Below are 21,288 nucleotides of genomic sequence, written 5' to 3' on the forward strand. Positions count from 1 at the left end.
TTCTGCCTTGCTTCCCTTGCCTTTGGCAATGTTTCTAGGAAGAAGTTGCTGCAGCTGAGGTCGAAGAGGTTGCTGCCTGTGTTCTCCTTTAGGATTTTGATGGACTCCTTTCTCACATTTAGGTCTTTCATCCATTTTGAGTCTATTTTTGTGTGTGGTGTAAGGAAATGGTCCAGTTTCATTTTTCTGCATGTGGCTGTCCAATTTTCCCAACACCATTTGTTGAAGAGACTGTCTTTGGACAGGCCAATGGAAATATTGGATATTCTTTCCTGCTTTGTCAAAGATTAGTTGACCATAGAGTTGAGTGTCCATTTCTGGGCTCTCTATTCTGTTCCATTGATCTATGTGTCTGTTTTTGAGCCAGTACCATACTGTCTTGATGATCACAGCTTTGTAATAGAGCTAGAAGTCTGGAATTGTGATGCCACCAGCTTTGCTTTTCTTTTTCAACATTCCTCTGGCTATTCAGGGTCTTTTCTGGTTCCATACAAATTTGAGGATTATTTCTTCCATTTCTTTGAAAAAAGTGGATGGTATTTTGATGGGGATTGCATTGAATGTGTAGATTGCTCCAGGTAGCATTGACATCTTCACAATATTTGTTCTTCCAATCCATGAGCATGGAACGTTTTTCCATTTCTTTGTGTCTTCCTCAATTTCTGTCATGAGTATTTTATAGTTTTCTAAGCACAGATTCTTTGCCTCTTTGGTTAGATTTATTCCTAGGTATCTTATGGTTTTGAGTGCAACTGTAAATGGGATCGACCCCTTAATTTCTCTTTCTTCTGTCTTGTTGTTGGTGTATAGGAATGCCACTGACTTCTGTGCATTGATTTTCTATCCTGCCACTTGACTGAATTCCTGTATGAGTTCTAGCAGTTTTGGGTGGTCTTTTGGGTTTTCCACATAAACTATCACATCATCTGCAAAGAGTGAGAGTTTGACTTCTGCTTTGCCTATTCGGATGCCTTTTATTTCTTTTTGTTGTCTGATTGCTGAGGCTAGGACTTCTAGTAATATGTTGAATAGCAGTGGTGATAGTTGACATCCCTGCCGTTTCCTGACCTTAGGGGGGAAGCTTTCAGTTTTTCCACATTGAGAATAATATTGGCTGTGGGTTTTTCATAGATGGCTTTTATGATATTTAGGTATGTACCCTCTATCCCTACACTATGAATAGTTTTAATCAAGGAAGGATGCTGTACTTTGTCAAATGCTTTTTCTGCAGCTATTAAGAGGATCATATGGTTCTTGTTCTTTCTTTTATTAATGTATTGTATCATATTGATCGCTTTGCAGATGTTAAACCAACTTGCAGACCAGGGATAAATCCCACTTGGTCGTGGTGAATAATCCTTTTAATGTACTGTTGGATCCTATTGGCTAGTATTTTGGTGAGAATTTTTACATCCATGTTCGTCAGGGATATTGGTCTGAAATTCTCCTTTTTGATGGGGTCTTTGTCTGGTTTTGGGATCAAGGTAATGGTGGCCTCATAAAATGAGTTTGGAACTTTTCCTTCCATTTCTATTTTTTGGAACAGTTTCAGAAGAATAGGTCATCTGACCCTGGGCTTTTGTTTGTTGGGAGATTTTTGATGACTGCTTCAATTTCCTTAGTGGTTATAGGCCTGTTCAGGTATTCTATTTCTTCCTGGTTCAGTTTTGGTAGTTGATACATCTCTAGGAATGCATCCATTTCTTCCAGATTATCTAATTTGCTGGCATAGAGTTGCTCATAATATGTTCTTATAATTGTATTTCTTTGGTGTTGGTTGTGATCTCTCCTCTTTCATTCATGATTTTATTTATTTGGGTCATTTCTCTTTTCTTTTTGATAAATCTGGCCAGGGGTTTATCAATCTTGTTAATTCTTCCAAAGAACCAGCTCCTAGTTTCGTTGATCTGCTCTACTGTTCTTTTAGTTTCTATTTCATTGATTTCTGCTCTGATCTTTATTATTTCTCTTCTCCTGCTGGGTTTAGGCTTTATTTGCTGTTCTTTCTCCAGTTCCTTTAGGTGTAAGGTCAGGTTGTGTATTTGAGACCTTTCTTGATTCTTGAGAAGGGCTTGTATTGCTATATACTTTCCTATCAAGACTGCCTTTGCTGCATCCCAAAGATTTTGAACAGTTGTGTTTTCATTTTCATTGGTTTCCATGAATTTTTTAAATTCTTCTTTAATTTCCTGGTTGACCCATTCATTCTTTAGTAGGATGCTCTTTAGCCTCCATGTATTTGAGTTCTTTCCAACTTTCCTCTTGTGACTGAGTTCTAGTTTCAAAGCATTGTGGTCTGAAAATATGCAGGGAATGATCCCAATCTTTTGGTACCAGTTGAGACCTGATTTGTGACCTAGGATGTGATCTATTCTGGAGAATGTTCCATGGGCACTAGAGAAGAATATGTATTCTGTTGCATTGGGATGGAATGTTCTGAATATATCTGTGAAGTCCATTTGGTCCAGTGTGTCATTTAGTCTTTTTTTTTTTTTTTAAATGCAAGTGGCTGATGCCACCCCTCCCCAAAGAACACAAGAATAATAGCTTACTTAGAAAGAAAGAAATCCCTCCAAACTTGCTTGCCAACTTCCGCCAGTCCATCTACTCTTTCAGTGTTAAAGAAGGGGGGGCGGGCAGATCTCAACTCCCAGGCATCCCGCAAAGTAGGCAGGTCACTTTAGGGGCAACCTTTACCCACTCAAAAATTCGTCTCACATTAGCAGTGAGGATTCGGGCGTCACCCTGAATCATTATTTTCCTTACTCATAAGTTTAAGGCATTCATTTAGTCTTTATTTCCTTGTTGATCTCTTGCTTAGATGATCTGTCCATTTCAGTGAGGGGGGTGTTAAAGTCCCCCACTATTATTGTATTTTTGTAGATGTGTTTCTTTGCTTTTGTTATTAATTGCCTTATATAATTAGCTGCTCCCATGTTAGGGGCATAGATATTTACAATTTTTAGATCTTCTTGTTGGATAGACCCTTTAAGTAGGATATAGTGTCCTTCCTCATCTCTTATTACAGTCTTTGGTTTAAAATCTAATTTGTCTGATATAAGGATTGCCACCCCAGCTTTCTTTTGGTGTCCATTACCATGGTAAATTGTTTTCCACCCCCTCACTTACAATCTGGAGGTGTCTTTGGGTCTAAAATGAGTCTCTTGCAGACAGTATATCGGTGGGTCTTGTTTTTTAATCCAATCTGACACCCTGTGTCTTTTGATTGTGGCATTTAGCCCATTTACATTCAGGGTAACTATTAAAAGGTATGAATTTAGTGCCATTTTATTGCCTATAAGGTGACTGTTACTGTATATTATCTCCATTCCTTTCTGGTCTATGTTACTTTTAGGCTCTCTCTTTGCTTAGAGGATCCCTTTCAATATTTCTTTTAGGGCTGCTTTGGTGTTCACAAATTCTTTTAGTTTTTGTTTGTCTTGGCTGCATATTTTTCTCATTTAGTGCTCTGAAGTTATCACGCCAGTCCTTTCTGGCCTGCCAGGTCTTTGTGGATAGGTCTCTTGACAATCTAATGTTTCTACCATTGTAGGTTACAGACCTCTTGTCCCAAGCTGCTTTCAGGATTTTCTCTTTGTCTCTGAGACTCTTAAGTTTTACTATTAGATGTCGGGGTGTTGACCTATTTTCACTGATTTTGAGGGGGGTTCTCTGTGCCTCCTGGATTTTGATGCCTGTTTCCTTCCCCAAATTAGGGAAGTTCTCTGCTATAATTTGCTCCAATATACCTTCTGCCCCTCTCTCTCTTTCTTCTTCTTCTCAGATCCCAATTATTCTAATATTGTTTCGTCTTATGGTATCACTTATCTCTTGAATTCTGCCCTCGGGATCCAGTAGTTGTTTCTCTCTCTTTTTCTCAGCTTCTTTATTCTCCATCATTTGGTCTTCTACATCACTAATTCTCTCTTCTGCCTTAATTATTCTAGCAGTTAGAGCCTCCATTTTTGATTGCACCTCATTAATAGCCTTTTTGATTTCGACTTGGTTAGATTTTAGTTCTTTTATTTCTCCAGAAAGGGTTTCTCTAGTATCTCCCATGCTTTTTTCAAGCCCAGTTAGTATCTTTATAATCGTCATTCTGAAGTCTAGTTCTGACATCTTACTAATGTCCATATTGATTAGGTCCCTGGCAGTCAGTACTGCCTCTCGTTCTTTTTTTTTTGAGGTGATATTTTCCATATTGTCATTTTGTCCAGAGGAGAATTGATGAATGAGAGAACAAAATGCTAACTGGGTAACAACGATCCCAGAAAAATATACACTAAACAAATCAGAAGAGACCTGAAACCAGGGGAAAAGAAAGGGAAAGAAAGAAAAAAGAAAATAAAAAAAGAATATGATCCAATATGATCAGGCTGGTGAATAGATCAGTGCCACACACTAGATTTTAGATGTATTTTGGTGTGTTAGAATAAACTGCCTCCCAAAATTTTAAAGAAACTAAAATTTATATATGTACAAAAATAAGGGTAAATATGATGAAGGGATAGAATATGATTATAAAGATAAAAATTATAAAAGATTTCATAAAAGGAATTGATAAGATAAGAAGTTGGTTGAAAAAAGAAAGAAGAGAAATTAAAAAAAAAAATGGGAGAGAATGTGATCAGGCTGGAGACTAGAACAAAGCCATACACTAGAGATTTAGGGTACATTTTGGTCTGTTAGAAGAAACTGTATCCCAGAATTTTAAAGAGAGAACAATTTATATATATACCAAAAATAGGGTTAACTAAAATGAAGGGATAGAATATGACTAAAAATGAAAAATAAAAAAGATTTTTTAAAAAAAGGGATGGATAAGATGTTCGTTGAAAAAGGGAAAAAGAAAAATTCAAAAAAAAATAGAAAAAAAAAGAAAATTAAAAAAATTAACTTCGAAAGACTAAAGAATCAGTGGGAAAAAAGGCATGAATTCTATGTGCAGTATTCCCCTAGTGCTGGAGTTCTGCCGTTCTCATTGATCATTAAACCTGGTCTTGGCTGGCTGTTCTTGCTGATCTTCTGGAGGAGGGGCCTGCTGCCGTGGTTCCCAAATGTCTTTGCTGGAGGCGGAATAGCTCCGCCCTTGCCCAGTCCGGGCTAAGGAATCTGCTCGGGTTTGCTCTCAGGAGCTTTTGTTCCCTGCAAGCTTTCCGTACAGCTTTGGAGGACAAGAATGAAAATGGTGGCCTCCCAATCTCCACCTGGAGGAGCCAAGAACTCCGGGCCCCACTCCTCAGTGAGCCCCCAGAGAAAAGCAGTCAATCAATCCCATCTCCCCAGTCTCTGGCCACACTCTGTGTTCACCCGGCCTGTGATGGAGCGTTTCTATCTCTGGCACCCGACCCCGTGTGGAGTCTCCAAACCCAGCAGATCCCTGCGGTGCATTCCTGTGCTGCTCCTCCTGGGGGAGGAAGGGGAGTCTTCCCAGATCTGCCGCTTGTTGGGTCCCTGCTGGAGGAGCAGTGGCCCGACTGTGCTGCAGATCACGGTTTATGGCAACCCTGAGCTGAGAGCGCACTCCTCGGCTCTGTCTCTGCAGTCAGCTTCCCTGCTCCGATACCTGGGAGCTCTGCCGCACTCAGGCACCCCCGGTCTTTCTTTGACCCCGAGGGTCCTGAGACCACACTGTCCCACGAGGGTTCCACCCCCCGCTTAGCCACTGGAGTGACGTCCCTCAGCAGAGCAGACTTCTAAAAGTTCCGATTTTGTGCTCCGCGGCTCTAACACTTGCCAGAAGCGGCAGACGGAGGCCCCTCCCCCGCCATCTATCCTCCCCAATATTGCCTCGGATTCACTTCTCTACACGTCCTCCCTTCCAGAAAGTGGTCGCTTTTCTGCTCAGAGAGCCACTGCCATTCCCTTCTTCGATCTCCTGCTGAGCTCGCAGGTGTTCAGAATGGTTTGATAGCCATCTAGCTGAGTTCCTAGGACTGGTGGAAACCTAGGTCTCCCACTCCTCTGCCATCCCGCTCCTCCCCCTCCTACACTTTTTTTTTTAATTTGTATACTTGCTGTTTTGAAAATAAAAAACAATAAATGAATATTGGGTATTGGGATTCTGAAACCTAAGAAAATGTGGTTTAGTTCTAATTTTCCTCCAAATCACACACTCAAAAATAGTGGTTTTCTGAAAAAAGTTACACAAATATAGTAATCTCTTTTTCAGAAATGGATTCAAATGTAGCACTGTACAAGTTTTTGACCACCTATGCAATGGTCAGATGAGCCACTTACTCAATAAGCAGTCACTGTGTGTCTACTGTGTATCTATCTTATACCAGTTGCAAGGAAAAGGAAGGTGACATATATTCACATTTATTGTGAATCTTCTATATGCTAGTCAATTTGTGTACTTACAGTCCTTCATCTTTGCAACAAGTTGAGAGGTAGATATTATTGGCCCTGTTTTCCAAATAAAGGCTTGAAGTTCAATTTATTAAGATTAAAAGGCTGTTTTTTGATAGAAAGTGGGAAGTCTATGCAATGATGATATTAATGGGAAACTGATCATTTATAGTGGCTGGATTTTTTTTTTTTTTTTTGTATTAATATGAACATTCCATGTTTTAGCTGACCTATCACAGCTGCCAGTCCCATGTATACTCTAGACCCCTGGCAGGAGTAAACAAACTACAGCTCTCAGCATGTTTACATGGTTATCTTTAAAATAAATGATGATGCCGAAAGTGCACATCTCAGTGCACAAAGTGTTATTCTCAGCAACTTGTAATCGAAGCCCTTCTTGTTTCTATTAGAGTTTGTCAATTGGAGGGCCTCTTTTAGCATCTAGGCCTAACAGTCAGTGAGAAGACACTTTCAGTTATGGAAGAACTGGCTGTTTGTCCTAGAGAAGGACAAAGGTGGTTTCCATTAACCTAATGCCAGCCACTCCAGTGTTCTTCATGCTATGTCTTGCTTGGAGAAAAACACTGCCCAGGTCCAAATGTGAGTTCTTAGGCGGTCTCTTGTACGCTCGTCCTTACCTAGTGTGACTGATGTGTTTTACCTGAAAAATTACTTTATACTTTGTAGAGGCTTGAAGGAAAAAATGCTAATTAGCTAATATGCAAATATTAATTAACCAATTCTCAAAAGAGATATGGATTAAAAAGTAGGGTACTCTGTGCTAATTCAGCAACAGGAAAATTCTAGTTAAGGAACTCAGTCTATCAAGGTCACATTCTGGGCCAAAGAACTAGAAAGGACAGACAAAAGTAAAAAAGACCAAACTGGTTGATGACCCCACTGAACAAAACTACATCTACGGTTGTCTCCAAGTTGAGGTCTTATTTTTGTGCCCCACTTTTCCTTATTCAGATCTATGGAACTCCATCCATGAACCTGTCCCTTATGTTCCAGCTCACATGAATATCCACCTTCTCCAGCAACTCCTCATCAATATTGCTTCCATCAATTTGCAAGTGTTATTTAATTATGAAATGCATGCATTTGTTATTTTCCCAAACCGGTCTTTAGAAAGACAGAGAGAATGGTCAGCATGCTTTAGGACCACAGCTATACTATATGCATGGTGGGAAAAATATTTAATAGATGCCAATTTGATTTCACAGACTCTGTATTAATTTGTTTTTACTACACAGAGGAACTGATTATTGTTATTCCACCATACACATGTGGAAATTGAGGCTTTGCATGGCTAAAACACTTCCTGGGATCATATAAACAATACACAACCGAGACGGTTTTCATTTCTCATCAATCTTATGCAAAAAGTGAGAATGCTATTACAATTCCACTTTACAGATTAGAAAACCTAGGCTCAGAAGGCAATAGCCTTTGCTCGAGATTACAAATCAAGTTACAGGGGAGGAGTGTGGTATTATGAGAAAGAGATGACATGACCAATTAACTGCCAGAGGGAGCATTGCAGAAAAGCTGGCTTCCATTCCAGGTACAGCAGCTGCCTCCTGCTTACAAAGATGAGCCTCAGAACAGTTGACCAAGATCCCGTTTGAACTCTGTGAGCTGCTATTAGAGTTCAGCTCAGAGGCTTGAGCTAAGGAGCTGTGTGGATTATACGAACAATAACATGTCAGGTATAAAAGGAGAAACTTCTCAGGGATCCCTGCCCACTGGTGTATCTTCCACTTCTCTCTACCTGTCAAGTCCAACATTCTGATCTCATCAGTTAGATCTTATTAGTTAAATAACAAGTACCATTTTTTGAGAGCCTACCAAGTTCTAATTCCAGATGAATAAATTACTGTGAGGTCAGGGTTATTTTGCCCATCTTACAGATGTGGGAGATGAAGCTCACAAATCCATTCATTCATTTGACAGACATTTCATCTCTACTACATGCCAAGAATACCATTTAGTGCTGGGAAAGAGTGGTAAATCAAGTAGGCAGGCTTTCTTTCCTTGTGGAGCTTATAACATTAAAGATAAAGAAGTAAACACACATATTTTTATTTGAGAAAAATACTATAAAAGTAACAGATTGCTACTATGGAGGAAAAGTGGGACTGTGGATGGAAAACTATGTGTGAGTGTCTAGAAAAGATTTTAACATGAAATCTGAAGCATGAGAACTGTCCCTTCCCAAGAGCTAGTAGCAGTCCCATCTAAGCCCAGAGGACAGAAAGGATAAAAGTTTTGACATAGAAAAGATTTTGGTGTTTTTAAAAATTGAACATATCCAGGGTGGCTACATAAGTTTGAACAGTTTAAGAGTAATGGAAAAGATAGATTTTAGAACAGGAAAAGGAAATGAAGTAATCAAGAAGCTTTGTAAGTTGAAGAATGGAGTAGAGATAGGGGAAGGGGGCTAATAATATCCCAAAGCTAGAAAGAGGAGGAGCCATCATTTAAAGCCAAGTCTCTCTGAACTCAAACCCAATACTTAACCACCTCACTCCTACACCTCTAACAATGACTCACAGCTGGACAAAAGTGTCTAGCCTAGTAACATGAGCACAAGGTGGTCAGACACCATGGAGCTTATCTGGAGAAATTGAGATCCAGAGCAGTAAATTCCAGAGTCACAAGCCTAATAGTCCAGATCTTAGGAAGTAGAGTAAGGATAAAAGAGAGGGGTGTGCAGTAGGAGGGAGGGGGATGGGATAGAGAGAGGACAGGAAAAGGGAGAAGAGAAAAGAGAGGATAAGAGTAGATCAAATCATAACATCTTAGAGCTAGAACAAACAACTGACTCCAATTAGACCAAAACCATCCCATCACTGAATCTGATAGGTTCAGTTTGGCAAGATCTTACAATTTGAACATGACTAGACTAGAAGCCAGTTGCCCTTATGCTTGAGGATGAATGTGAGCATGTGACAAACAACAAATACAGCTGATCTTGAAGATGAATAATTGGTTTTGTAATGATTCCTGTTAAAAATGTGACTATGGACAAAATGGGAATCCAGAGAGGGACTATGTGTGGAATTAAGGTGGAGATAGTTTTAATGATCTCCTCTGTGAAATGATTTACAGGGGATTTTTGCAAGTGCCTGAAACACAAAGCAAACACATTTCTCCCAATGCAGGTGATACGTTGTTGCATATGGTAGACTTTCATTGTTCATTGTAATAGTCTTTGGATTTAAAAAAGAAGTTTGTTTTTTTTACAGAGTATTGCTTCTAATGTTAGTTAATTCATACTGCAAGGGGATGAGGGTGCAGAAAAAGTTTTCATTTTCATCTTCTTAACTTTTATTCTGGAAAATGCCTGCTAATTATAAAATAGTTGTTTTATTTGACCAGGCCATTTATTTTCTCAATTCTTTCTGCCATTTAGTGGGCCATCAATATCCTCTGTCTCTTCAGGGAGAGATTGATACCCTTCCCAAAACCATGGGAATATCAGAGGAATCTTTAAGGGAAAGATAATAGATACTTCCAAAATTTGAAGGAAGCATTAAAAAATGGGTTAAGAGAGCAAACATTATACCTGAAACACAGTAGATTCTCTTCTATATGTAAACTCCTTCCCCTATATTTTCAGGTCTAATTCAGCTCAGCCCCAATTTCTCCTGCAAATTATCCATTACAAATCAGTTTGTTTTTGTTTTTGTTTTTGTTTAAGATTTTATTTATTTGACAGAGAGAGACATAGCGAGAGAGGGACTACAAGCAGGGGGAGTGGGAATGGGAGAGGGAGAAGCAGGCCTCCCGCCGAGCAGGGAGCCTGATGCGGGGCTTGATCCCAGGACCCTGAGATCATGACCTGAGCTGAAGGCAGACGCTTAATGACTGAGCCACCCAGGTGCCCCAAATCAGTTTGTTTTTGTAGTAAGTCCAACTATCAAGTAATCTGGAACTCCTTACAATTAATAGTCTAAATTAAATGATATATTTGATTGAAAAGGAAGCCAGTTAATTTAGTAAATTACCTCTTTTTATTTAGTTCAAATTAATAGTGGTTCCAAGTTGGTATTGGATCTGCCTTTCAGGATTTTTTATGGCCAATGAAAAATCTGCATGTAAACATGATAGGCTAGGTATCTGCAAGGAAAGCAATTCATTTGGAGACTTTGATGTACTTATAATTTCTCTGATAATTTTGAATATCATCCAATAAGGTAGAATTAATTATACCATAACATGGCTTGTTAATGCGAGAAGAACTTTTAGCCACCTATTGGTCTATCCTGGGTTTTCAAGACACGGAAAGGAATAAGGAAATGTCATTGCCTTTTATTTGTTTATACTTTTTGTTTCATTGGGGATTTTATTGGGGTGGGTAATATGGATTATCTTTTTTTATGTACACTCAAATATACCTCCATCAAAAACATCAAGCAGAATTCAAAATTGATATTATCACTTATATCCATATTATAAAGAAGTGTAATGAACATTAGAGCTCTGTATCACTACCATATTCATTAGGGTCATTTTATTTCTACTTCTCATGAAAGAAAATCAGAAAATAATTATCAAGTGCTTATAATACTACAAGATACTTCTCAAAATACTACAAAATACTTTTTAGGGCGCCTGGGTGGCTCAGTCGTTAGGCGTCTGTCTTCAGCTCAAGTCATGATCCCAGGGTCCTGGGATCGAGCCCCACATCGGACTCCCTGCTCAGCGGGAGGCCTGCTTCTCCCTCTCCCACTCCCCCTGCTTGTGTTCCCTCTCTCGCTGTGCCTCTCTCTGTCAAATAAATAAAGTCTTTAAAAAAAAAACTTTTTAAAATATACAAAAATGAATAAGAACAAATAAGTAAATACCTATTATAAGCCAGTTCTATAAATATGGCATTTGATCCTTATAAGTCTGCAAGGATCAAGAGAAGCTAAATGGAGAAGGGGTAACTAAGCTGATTCTTGAACACACAATATTCTTTGCTTACAGAAAGGACATGTATTCATGTACATGTGGGCATGCCTCTGTGTGTGCGTGTGTGTGTTTGTGTGTGTGTGTGTGTGTGTGTGTGTGTAGGTGATTAGGGCCATAAAAGGAAATACAGAATGTTTGGAAATCCAAGCTAAAGGATCGATAGAAACAAATGCTTTGATGCAGGAAATGTTCAAAGCATGATTTTTCAGAATAAGACATGTCACTAAGTTATTGGAGCATATGGCATATGTAAACATCCTAAAATGCTTTTGACTATTGTAACTAAAAAATAAGAATAGGGAGCCTCTGAATCAAGCATTGCCTTCTACAGTCAATCTGGAGTATGCCATACACTAGGTCTGAACAAATGTCTATCCAATAAGCAAATCCAGCACTTGCAATGATTTGAAATTCTTACCTCAATTCTTCAAAACAAGGCCTCTTCATCTGGGAGTTTGAAATCTGGTAATTTGCTTCTTTTATTGCCCTGATGATTGTGAAGTATAATGAATCCTTGGCTTTTTGCACCAAGGCTAGACACTGAGCTCTGGGAAGACTTAACAGGTAGACAGTTGTATGAGAGGATTCAAGGGTCCTGTCATAGTCCTATGTGGATATCTCAAAGTTAAGAACATGAGTGTTATATACTAACTAAAAGACTGAGAAAATTTTAGTAAGACAGACTAAAGCTATTGAGCAACTGAGGCCATGTACCAGGGATAAACATGTTCCCTAACCCCAGCACTATTACTATGATGCTATTGCTAGGATTTGCTCTCTAAAAAATACTACAGAAGTAGATGGGGCAAGGATAAATACCAGATCAGCTACAAAACAACTGCTTCTTTTCTTGAGCTCTAGAGAAGAAGGACCCAAAGACAAGAGTGTGGAACAAAAACAACATAAACCAAAGTGCCTGCAAAAGGGATTGCTATAGACCAGTAAACTGATGACCAGTAAGTACTTCAAATCCTCCAAACGAAATGCTTTCCTTGTAGCATTATTTACTGACCACATTCCACTTCTGTGATCCTCACTCATTTCAGACACATTTGGGGAAATGCAAAGTATCATACTCCAATCAGAAGTTTCACTGAATTCAACTTAATATCACCAGAATCCACTTTCTGAATAGGAAAATTTGTAAAGATTATTTTTACCCTAAGAGTACCTAATGACAAAGCAGCAATGTTGCAATAAATATCTTAGGAAGGGGCATCTGGGTGGTTCACTCAGTTAAGTGGCCAACTCTTGATTTTAGTTCAGGTCCTGATCTCAGAGTCCTGGGATAGAGCCCAGAGCCATGCTCCGCACTCTGCATGGAGTCTGCTTGTCCCTCTCTCTCCCCCTTTGCCCCTCCCCCCACTCACTCTCTCTCTCTCTCTAAATAAATAAATAAGTAAAATCTTTAAAAAATATATCTTAGGAAGAGTTTTCTCTTAATATGCACAAAACTTTAAAAAACAATGCAAACACTGAAAGTGTGCTCACTTGAGTACAACAAAAATAGTCAAATCAGAGCAATGAATTTGTCTTCTCATAAGATCAAGGGAGCCCAACCATTTCATTTTAATCATAAACTTATTTTACTCTTATAATTAATATTAATATGAATGTAAAATGATACTAAAACTAACTGCAGCTCCTCCAAGGATAAAGCAACAGGATCAACATGCAAATAAGTGATTGCTTCCAATAAGAGTAAACTCTTAGTCTTACACTGCTGAACAGTTAAGAAGTTGTGCCTTATTTGTGCTTCATAAAAACCTCACACAAAAGTGATAGTATACACTCTATAGATGAATAAACTGGACTTGAAAGTCTCCCAAATCCACAGAGTTAATCAGTAGAACTTATGTAACCCAGTTCAGCTCAGCTCTGCAAGTATAACTTTTTCACAGGACAAGCACCATACTTGGTTTTAAATATATGAGGCTGTTGATTTCACCCAATCTTACAAGGAAGAGATATTTTATGATTTTTTGACATCACTTATAGTTCATAAGTCACACTATGAGGAAAATTAAAAATAAGGTCATATTAGGAGTCACAAATAGAATTTCCTGAATTGTCACTCATTTCATGGAAATTTCAGGCCCTGCATTTCTTTTAAATATGTCTGATAGCCAATAGGGTAGAGTCTCACACATGTTCCAGAACTAATTTGCTTATCAGTATTTAATAATCCACCAAAATTACCTTTGTTGTCTATGCCAGAAAAGTAAGTAAATAAATAAGTCCTACAGGGTTAAATACTGCAAGTGTGGAAATTGCTGCTAAAGCTCAGGGCTGAGAGCCCTGATATTCATAGGAAGGGCTCTGTCCTAAAAATCTCTGTCCTCTTCGTTCTCAGCTTGTTATCAGCACCAATCCTATCAGGTTCTTATAGGCCAGATTCTAGTGAAACAGCTCTATCTTTTTCACTGTTACTTTTATCTCAGATTTCAGATGTCAATTTTAGAGACTGGGCCTGGAGGACCATCTGAGGGCAGATACTGTATTATATTTTGGCCACCCTCCCCTCAGTTCTATCTGTTAATAGAGGCCAGGTGGGACTACTCTCTCTCTTCTAAATGAGCCTGAGATATCAGAATGTATTTTCATTAAACTACACAGAAGTTTGGGTAAAGCATGCCTAAAATGAAAAAATATTTCCAGTCATTTATAAAGAACCTATAGCAAGTTACTATCCTATGCCTTGTGGATACAATGACAAAGATGACAGGAATAGTCCCAGGTATTCTGGATCTTATAGTCTAGTGAGAGAGAGAAACATTAAACAGATAATCACATAAATAACTGAAACTTCCACTATAATCACAGCAGTAGAGTGACATAATATATAATTTAAATTAGGGTGAGTACTTTGAAGCACATGATTGGAGGAATTAACCTAGTCTTGCAGAGCAAGGGGCAAAGTGGAAGACAGTAGGGTGGAACTTACATAAGCAGAGAAATTATCACTAAAATAGTCCAAGAACATTAAAATAAAGCTAGCAAAGAATGAAAGCATTTAAAGATATGAAATAGTGTTTAAGTAAATAAGGGCATTATATTAAATTATATCTATCAGTTAAATACAAATACTTAGGAAAAGATTAAAAGATTAAAAATCAATAAACCAATATATGATTTGATTATTCCTAAAGGCTGGTATTATTAGCTATTTTTATTTTTTTTTTTTAATTTAATTTAATTTATTTTTTTTTATTTTTTTATTTTTTTATTATTATGTTATGTTAATCACCATATATTACATCATTAGTTTTTGATGTAGTGTTCCATGATTCATTGTTTGTGTATAACACCCAGTGCTCCATGCAGAATGTGTCCTCCTTAGTACCCATCACCAGGCTAGCCCATCCCCCCAACCCCCTCCCCTCTAGAACCCTCAGTTTGTTTTTCAGAGTCCATAGTCTCTCATGGTTCGTCTCCCCCTCCAACGTCCCCCCCTTCATTCTTCCCCTCCTGCTATCTTCTTCTTCTTTTTTTTTTTTTAACATATAATGTATTATTTGTTTGAGAGGTACAGATCTGTGATTCAACAGTCTTACACAATTCACAGCACTCACCATACAGCTTTATACATGTCTTTCTCTGATTGACTTATTTAGCTCAGCATAATACCCTCCAGTTCTATCCACATCTTTGCAAATGGCAAGATTTCATTCCTTTTGAAAGACATGTATCATATGACCTCACTGATATGAGGAATTCTTAATCTCAGGAAACAAACTGAGGGTTGCTGGAGTAGTGGGGGGGTGGGAGGGATGGGGTGGCTGGGTGATAGACATTGGGGAGGGTATGTTCTATGGTGAGTGCTGTGAATTGTGTAAGACTGTTGAATCACAGACCTGTACCTCTGAAACAAATAATGCATTATATGTTTAAAAAAAAAAAGAAAATAGGAAGGGAAAATGAAGGGGGGGAAATCGGAGGGGGAGATGAACCATGAGAGACTATGGACTCTGAGAAACAAACTGAGGGTTCTAGAGGGGAGGGGAGTGGGGGGATGAGTTGGCCTGGTGATGGGTATTAAAGAGGGCACGTACTGAACGGAGCACTGGGTGTTATACGCAAACAATGAATCATGGAACACTACATCAAAAACTAATGATGTAGGGCGCCTGGGTGGCTCAGCCGGTTAAGTGTCTGCCTTCGGCTCCGGTCATGATCCCAGGGTCCTGGGATCGAGTCCCGCGTCAGGCTCCCTGCTCGGCGGGGAGTCTGCTTCTCCCTCTCCCTCTCCTTCTGTGTGTGCTCTCTCTCTCTAGCTCTCACTCTCAAATAAATAAATAAAATCTTAAAAAAAAAAACCCTAATGATGTAATGTATGGTGATTAACATAACTTAATAAAAAAAAAGAAAATGGAAAAAAATAGCTTTATATTTAAATGCTTAAAATCCAAAGTAAAAATTCTTAGAAGCAAGGGGAATAAACAGGACTACCTGGGGAGGAGGGATGGTATTTTTCAACCATAAGTTTGCTTCATTATCTATACAATGTCACTTAGAAAAACAAACGTGGGGCGCCTGGGTGGCTCAGTTGGTTAAGCAACTGCCTTCGGCTCAGGTCATGATCCTGGAGTCCCTGGATCGAGTCCCGCATCGGGCTCCCTGCTCGGCAGGGAGTCTGCTTCTCCCTCTCACCCTCCCCCCTCTCATGTGCTCTCTCTCATTCTCTCTCTCTCAAATAAATAAATAAAATCTTTAAAAATAAAAAAAATAAAAAAAAGAAAAACAAACGTAATAAGCAAGCAATCATCTTGGATTAAAATATACTTTAAGAAAATCCCAATGCAATATTATGACCATTGTATATGTACATGCACGTAAATTCATTCACATTTATACACAGTACTTAAAGGTCACTATCAGTGTGTTGAAATACAGCTTCAATAAATGTGTTCATCTGGTCATCATTAGATATGAATGCAGAGTGGTTATGGAAGATTACATAAAAGCAATCTTATTTTTACGACTGAAACTTTAATTCTCAGAAGTAAAGGCAGACGTCAATTGGACAGTAATCAATAGTAGCACTTATAAAATATTTAGTAATATATGCCAGCAACTGCTCAATGTTTGTTCATACACTTTATTTCATTCACTTTTCACAAATCCCCTGAGAGTTGGGTTTTGCATACTCATTTTCTAAATAAGATCAAACTGAGGCACAGAAAAGTGAATAATTAGTTCAATTTCATAAACTGGGGCTGTGTTAGGCCCCCTAGAAGCCCTAAGCATTAAAATTAATATGATGTTTCCTCACATACATATTTAAAATAATAATATGAAACTATGCTATATATGAAAGAAAGTCAACCACTATTCTCACCTTTCCCATAACTAATTTTTTTTCTTGAAATAACAGACATAATTTCCTAAAAGAATAATTGTGTTGCTGGTCCTTAGCACACCTATTCAGTAATAGAGTATCTATGGCAAGGCTAGACTGTAACAGTGGCTATGCCTTCTCAATATACAATTATCTAATAGTGACGATGACTTTGAATTTGGAGTAATGATGTCGGGGGGTAAGGGAGGGCATTCTCAAAAATCACATGTTAGAAGGGATAAGAGTGGCTTTTTACAATAAGAAATATTCTTCATGTTGGATGAGTGAAGGCATTTTCTCCTTTTGAACATTTTTGAGCACTTCCTATGTACAAGATACCGTGATAGACTCCAGGAACTTAGAGATGAATGGGACATAGAATTCACATAGTATTGGAAAAGGATTCCAGGTAAAGAGACAAGGACAGGTGATGCTATGTACTGTGAAAGAAATGAGGAGAGAGGACTACCTAATACAGGTAAATCAAAGAATAGTCAAAGAATACTTCTAAGAATTGATGACATTTGAGCAAAGCCTAATGGAAAAACTGAAGCATAACAGGGAACATGTACCGTAACAGAATTGGAGGCCAAAAACCATGGCCTTGTGAGAAAATGTGGGCAAATTCTTACGGTTGGAACACAGTTATTCAGGGAAAGTGGTTATATGTGAAAAACAAGAGAGCCCAGACCAGACGAGATTGAGAAACACGAAAGAGTTCCAGCTTCCTCCTGAATACAATGGCATGTCATTGAAGGATTTGAAGTGAATGGTCACATGATCCAATTTATATCACAGAACTTTCATATTGAGTCCACACACAGCCTAGTTCCAGATTCCAAAAACTCTCAGGTTTCAGAGCAATTGTGTTTTTTTCACAGTGTGACATTATACCCATATCTTCTTCCTACGATGTTTAGACTTGAAACATTTTAGAAATAAATAGGCACATAGCCATTCTGAGTTAATCCTGGAGTACTGTTCAGAGGAAGTGTGTGGGTGTGTGATGAGGCCAAGTTGCCAACAAAGATGTCCATATGCTAGAGTCAAGTAGTTGTGTGGGCAGGCCACAGACATCACACAGATGTCCTAGAGCTCTAGTGCACATGGCCTGAGGAGTAGGGTCAAGATCCCATCCTTTGTAAACAGAGTGAATGTTCTGTAATAAACCTGTATAGAACTAAATCAATCAACCAGAGCTACTTGTTCTGATCTGCTACCAAGGATCATTAAAGTTAACGAGAAAAATCTAAGAGGCAAGAGAGAAACTGAGTGAAAAAACATTAAGGACCATCTTACCTTAAAGGTGGTTTTTTGAAAAACTATATAATCCCATCGGATATCAAATTCTATCATGCCGTTTCATATTTTCCTTTGATCAAACATATTTTATATTTGCTAGATCATCTACTTATCAGTTGAGACAACCCAAACTTCAGATGGAAGAAATAAAAGTATATTTAAGTGACCTGATTATTACAAAATAGACATTATTTTCCTAAAATCGGTGACAGAGTTTTGGGTTAATTATGAGACTTTTTTTTTTAAAAAATGATATAATACCTTTGAAGACATAAAGCAAAGCACCCATCAGCATTTTAGTGTGGCTATCCATCTTAAGCTATCTCTGTGGGATAAAGTTGAAGGATAAAGTGGCTTAGTTTCCTGCATTCTCTGCTCTGACTAGTGTTGGGAGTACCCAAAATAAGAAGAGACAGGTGCCCTCTCGCATTCAGAGAAGCTATCCTCACTGTAACCTTGCAAAAACAAGTGTTATTCTCATCCTTTTTTACAGATGAGAAAACTAAGATTCTAAGAGATTAAAAAAAATTCCCTAGGTCATAGCCACATAAATTGGGAAACCATTCATGCATTGGTCTCTTTGCTGGCAAAAGTTGCATGTTTTCCATTACCCAGCTTAGCCTGTGCAAACGATGCAAGAATTTTTCTCCCTGGCTTGATCAAATTCTGCATGCTTCCTTTTCTTCTTTCTACCTTGGAAAAATGTAGAGCTATTTGTCTATTCCCCATACAGATTTACGTATTCTAGCAGAGCTACTGCATCATTTCTGAGTCATTTATAGTTTGTTTTTCCTTTTTGTCCGAGAACAAGGGCTAATTTGCTGAAAGATAAATAGAAAAGCACTTGTCCTAGTATAGCTCTATCTGTTTTAAATTGTCTTATCTTTTGGCATAGCACACTAATCATTTTTTCAGTCCTTTGATTGATATTCACATAGCATCTTTCTTGACTGATGGTATTAAGGCCCAGATATAGAAAATCTTAAAAAAAAAACTAATTTGCAATCTTATTTTCCTTCTGCCAAAAGGAAGCCTACCTGTGGACAATAATTTCATATATTAACCAGACGTCAGGGCCTTGGAGGAAAATGCATACTATTGTGTTGAAAATTGACTAATCTCAGAAACTGATGAGCTTCAGTAGCTTATGACTACAGCTTTAACAATAAGAGAGAAGTTCTGGTAAGAAACAAGGGCAATTAAAACCAATCTGAAAGCATACCAATGGAATGGATTATAAAACAATGAAAGTAAAATGAAAATTACCTAAGGATACATTTATAAAAATTAGTGATTAAAGACTTGCTAAACGCTGTATTAATCATAATATTTAGAAGTGAAGAAAAAGGTATTCTGAACAAATGCAATTGCAAATAAACAAAATAACAGTTATTTACTTGAATGCATACTTTCTGTCTGATATATGTAATGTTCCACAGAACATACTATCAGAAACATTGATTTAATGGAAGAGAACATAGGACTAGGTATTGTGTCATAACAATATTTTGGAACTCAGTTAATACTAATTTGCTGTGTAACACCACCACCTGTCCCTAGTATAGGAGTTGACCTAGAGAAGTGGTTCTTAAGATGTGGCTCCAGACCATCATCCCCATCATCATCATCCTTTGAAAACTTGTTAAAAATGCAAATTATTGGGTCCCATCTGGACCAACTGAAGTGGAAGATTTGGGAGTGGGGTCCAGCAATCTATATTTGAGCAAGACTTCTATCTTTAGATGCACACTAAAACCTGAGACCCAGTAAACTAGATTATCTGTAAAGTGTCCCTAACATCAGTATTTTCTGCTTAGGTAAGTTATTTCCCAAAATAGCTTAGCTCATGGTCAACTAGCTTCAGGTACTTTTCTAGGACCTAGGTAGATAAGAATATAACCATGACAATGACATGTGAGAAAGTGTCAGGAACTGAATATTGAGAAATTGGATATATTAGAGGAGGCTATTAAGACTTTAGACTTAGACAATGATTAGGAGGCATAAAAATGAGAGACATAGTCTCCCCCAAAATTCAAAGTTAAAAAAATTTAGAATAAAAATAACATATTATCAAAGTAATGGGGTCAATCACAGGCTTGAGATATTGGGACGTTAGAGCTGGGAAAAATCATCATAATTCATTTATGCCATTTATTTGTTCATACAAAATCTGAAGCACAGATAAGAGAAATAAATTGTCTCCAGTCAGCTTGTGAGAAAATAAAAACATGCTGAATCTTCATGTAGCAGGTGATTTAAAAATACTCGTTGAACTATATCAAAAGATTTGTGGAGTGGAGGTAAGATAAATTAGTTTCTCTATGTGCATGACTCTGTGCACTTCATTGAGCAATCTGGATGTAGCTTTAAAACATTCATGTAGGAATCCATTTACTATGTCACTGCCTAGAGACATTTTTGGAACTTCTAGGATTAGCTTTCAACTTAAAATTATCTGGAAATGAGTCATGTTCAATCTATTCCATCATATCTTGAATTCTCATTATACCATGAACCAGAAAGTTGGTTGCAGGTCTCTATACACAGCTGAATCTTACGTAACCTTGCTACAGCTGACAGCAGGTCTGGTCTCAATGCCTGAAAATAATATAAAATATAACAACAACAATAAATAAAACAGAACAAAAACAGTTTTCTAATACTTAGGAAGCATTACTATATGTAGCTCCCTTAATTTCTCATAAAAACATTGAAAGAGATAACATAGTTAACCTGTATCACTTTGCTGTGGGGGTAAAATATAATTTATAAATAAATTATCTTTTTGATGTTCAATCACTGAAGTGAACAGCATGCTTAGATACTGTATGATTTAATAAGGCTAAATAGACTCTGCTCATGAATACTAATTAAAGAAAAATCATTCAACATACATTTTGCACTTGCTATGTGTCTGGTCAAAGTGCCACACCTCAAGAATCTAAAGATGAATAAGACAATATCCATGTCTGAAGGAATTCACAGTTTAAGGTATCAGGAAAATATAACCTGATGAAACTGCTTTTTGTGATGAAACTGCTTTTTCTTTTAACCTAAGCACATATAGAATTCATCAATTCATTTTAGTAACCAAGTCTATGATAATTCAATTGAGAATTTCTAAGGTAATATAAGTTATGAATAGTTACAATAATCACTGGATATTTTAAGCAAACCATAGTTAGGATCCAGGGCCAATAAATGTTTGAATATTTCTGATATTTCAGATAGGTAATTAATTATATTAATAGACTGTTTCATTTCTTTTTTTAAGTTTTTTTTTTTATTTATTTGACACAGAGAGAGGGGGAGAGAGGGAAAGAGCAAGGACA

At 37.7% G+C, this 21,288-nt stretch overlaps 1 protein-coding gene and 1 non-coding gene across 3 annotated transcripts in view; both read right to left on the reverse strand.

The window, feature by feature from the left end:
- TENM4 (teneurin transmembrane protein 4) overlaps positions 1–21,288 on the reverse strand; it is a 2,958,785-nt gene that overhangs the window by 2,922,347 nt on the left and 15,150 nt on the right. The gene's annotated exons all lie outside the window — the stretch shown is intronic.
- LOC118527371 (U12 minor spliceosomal RNA) lies at positions 2,634–2,783 on the reverse strand. Its single transcript, XR_004913083.1, has one exon. It is a non-coding gene; the product is annotated as a U12 minor spliceosomal RNA (small nuclear RNA).

The sequence above is a fragment of the Halichoerus grypus genome, chromosome 11 (assembly GCF_964656455.1).
Source record: "Halichoerus grypus chromosome 11, mHalGry1.hap1.1, whole genome shotgun sequence".
NCBI classification, from domain to species: Eukaryota; Metazoa; Chordata; class Mammalia; order Carnivora; family Phocidae; genus Halichoerus; species Halichoerus grypus.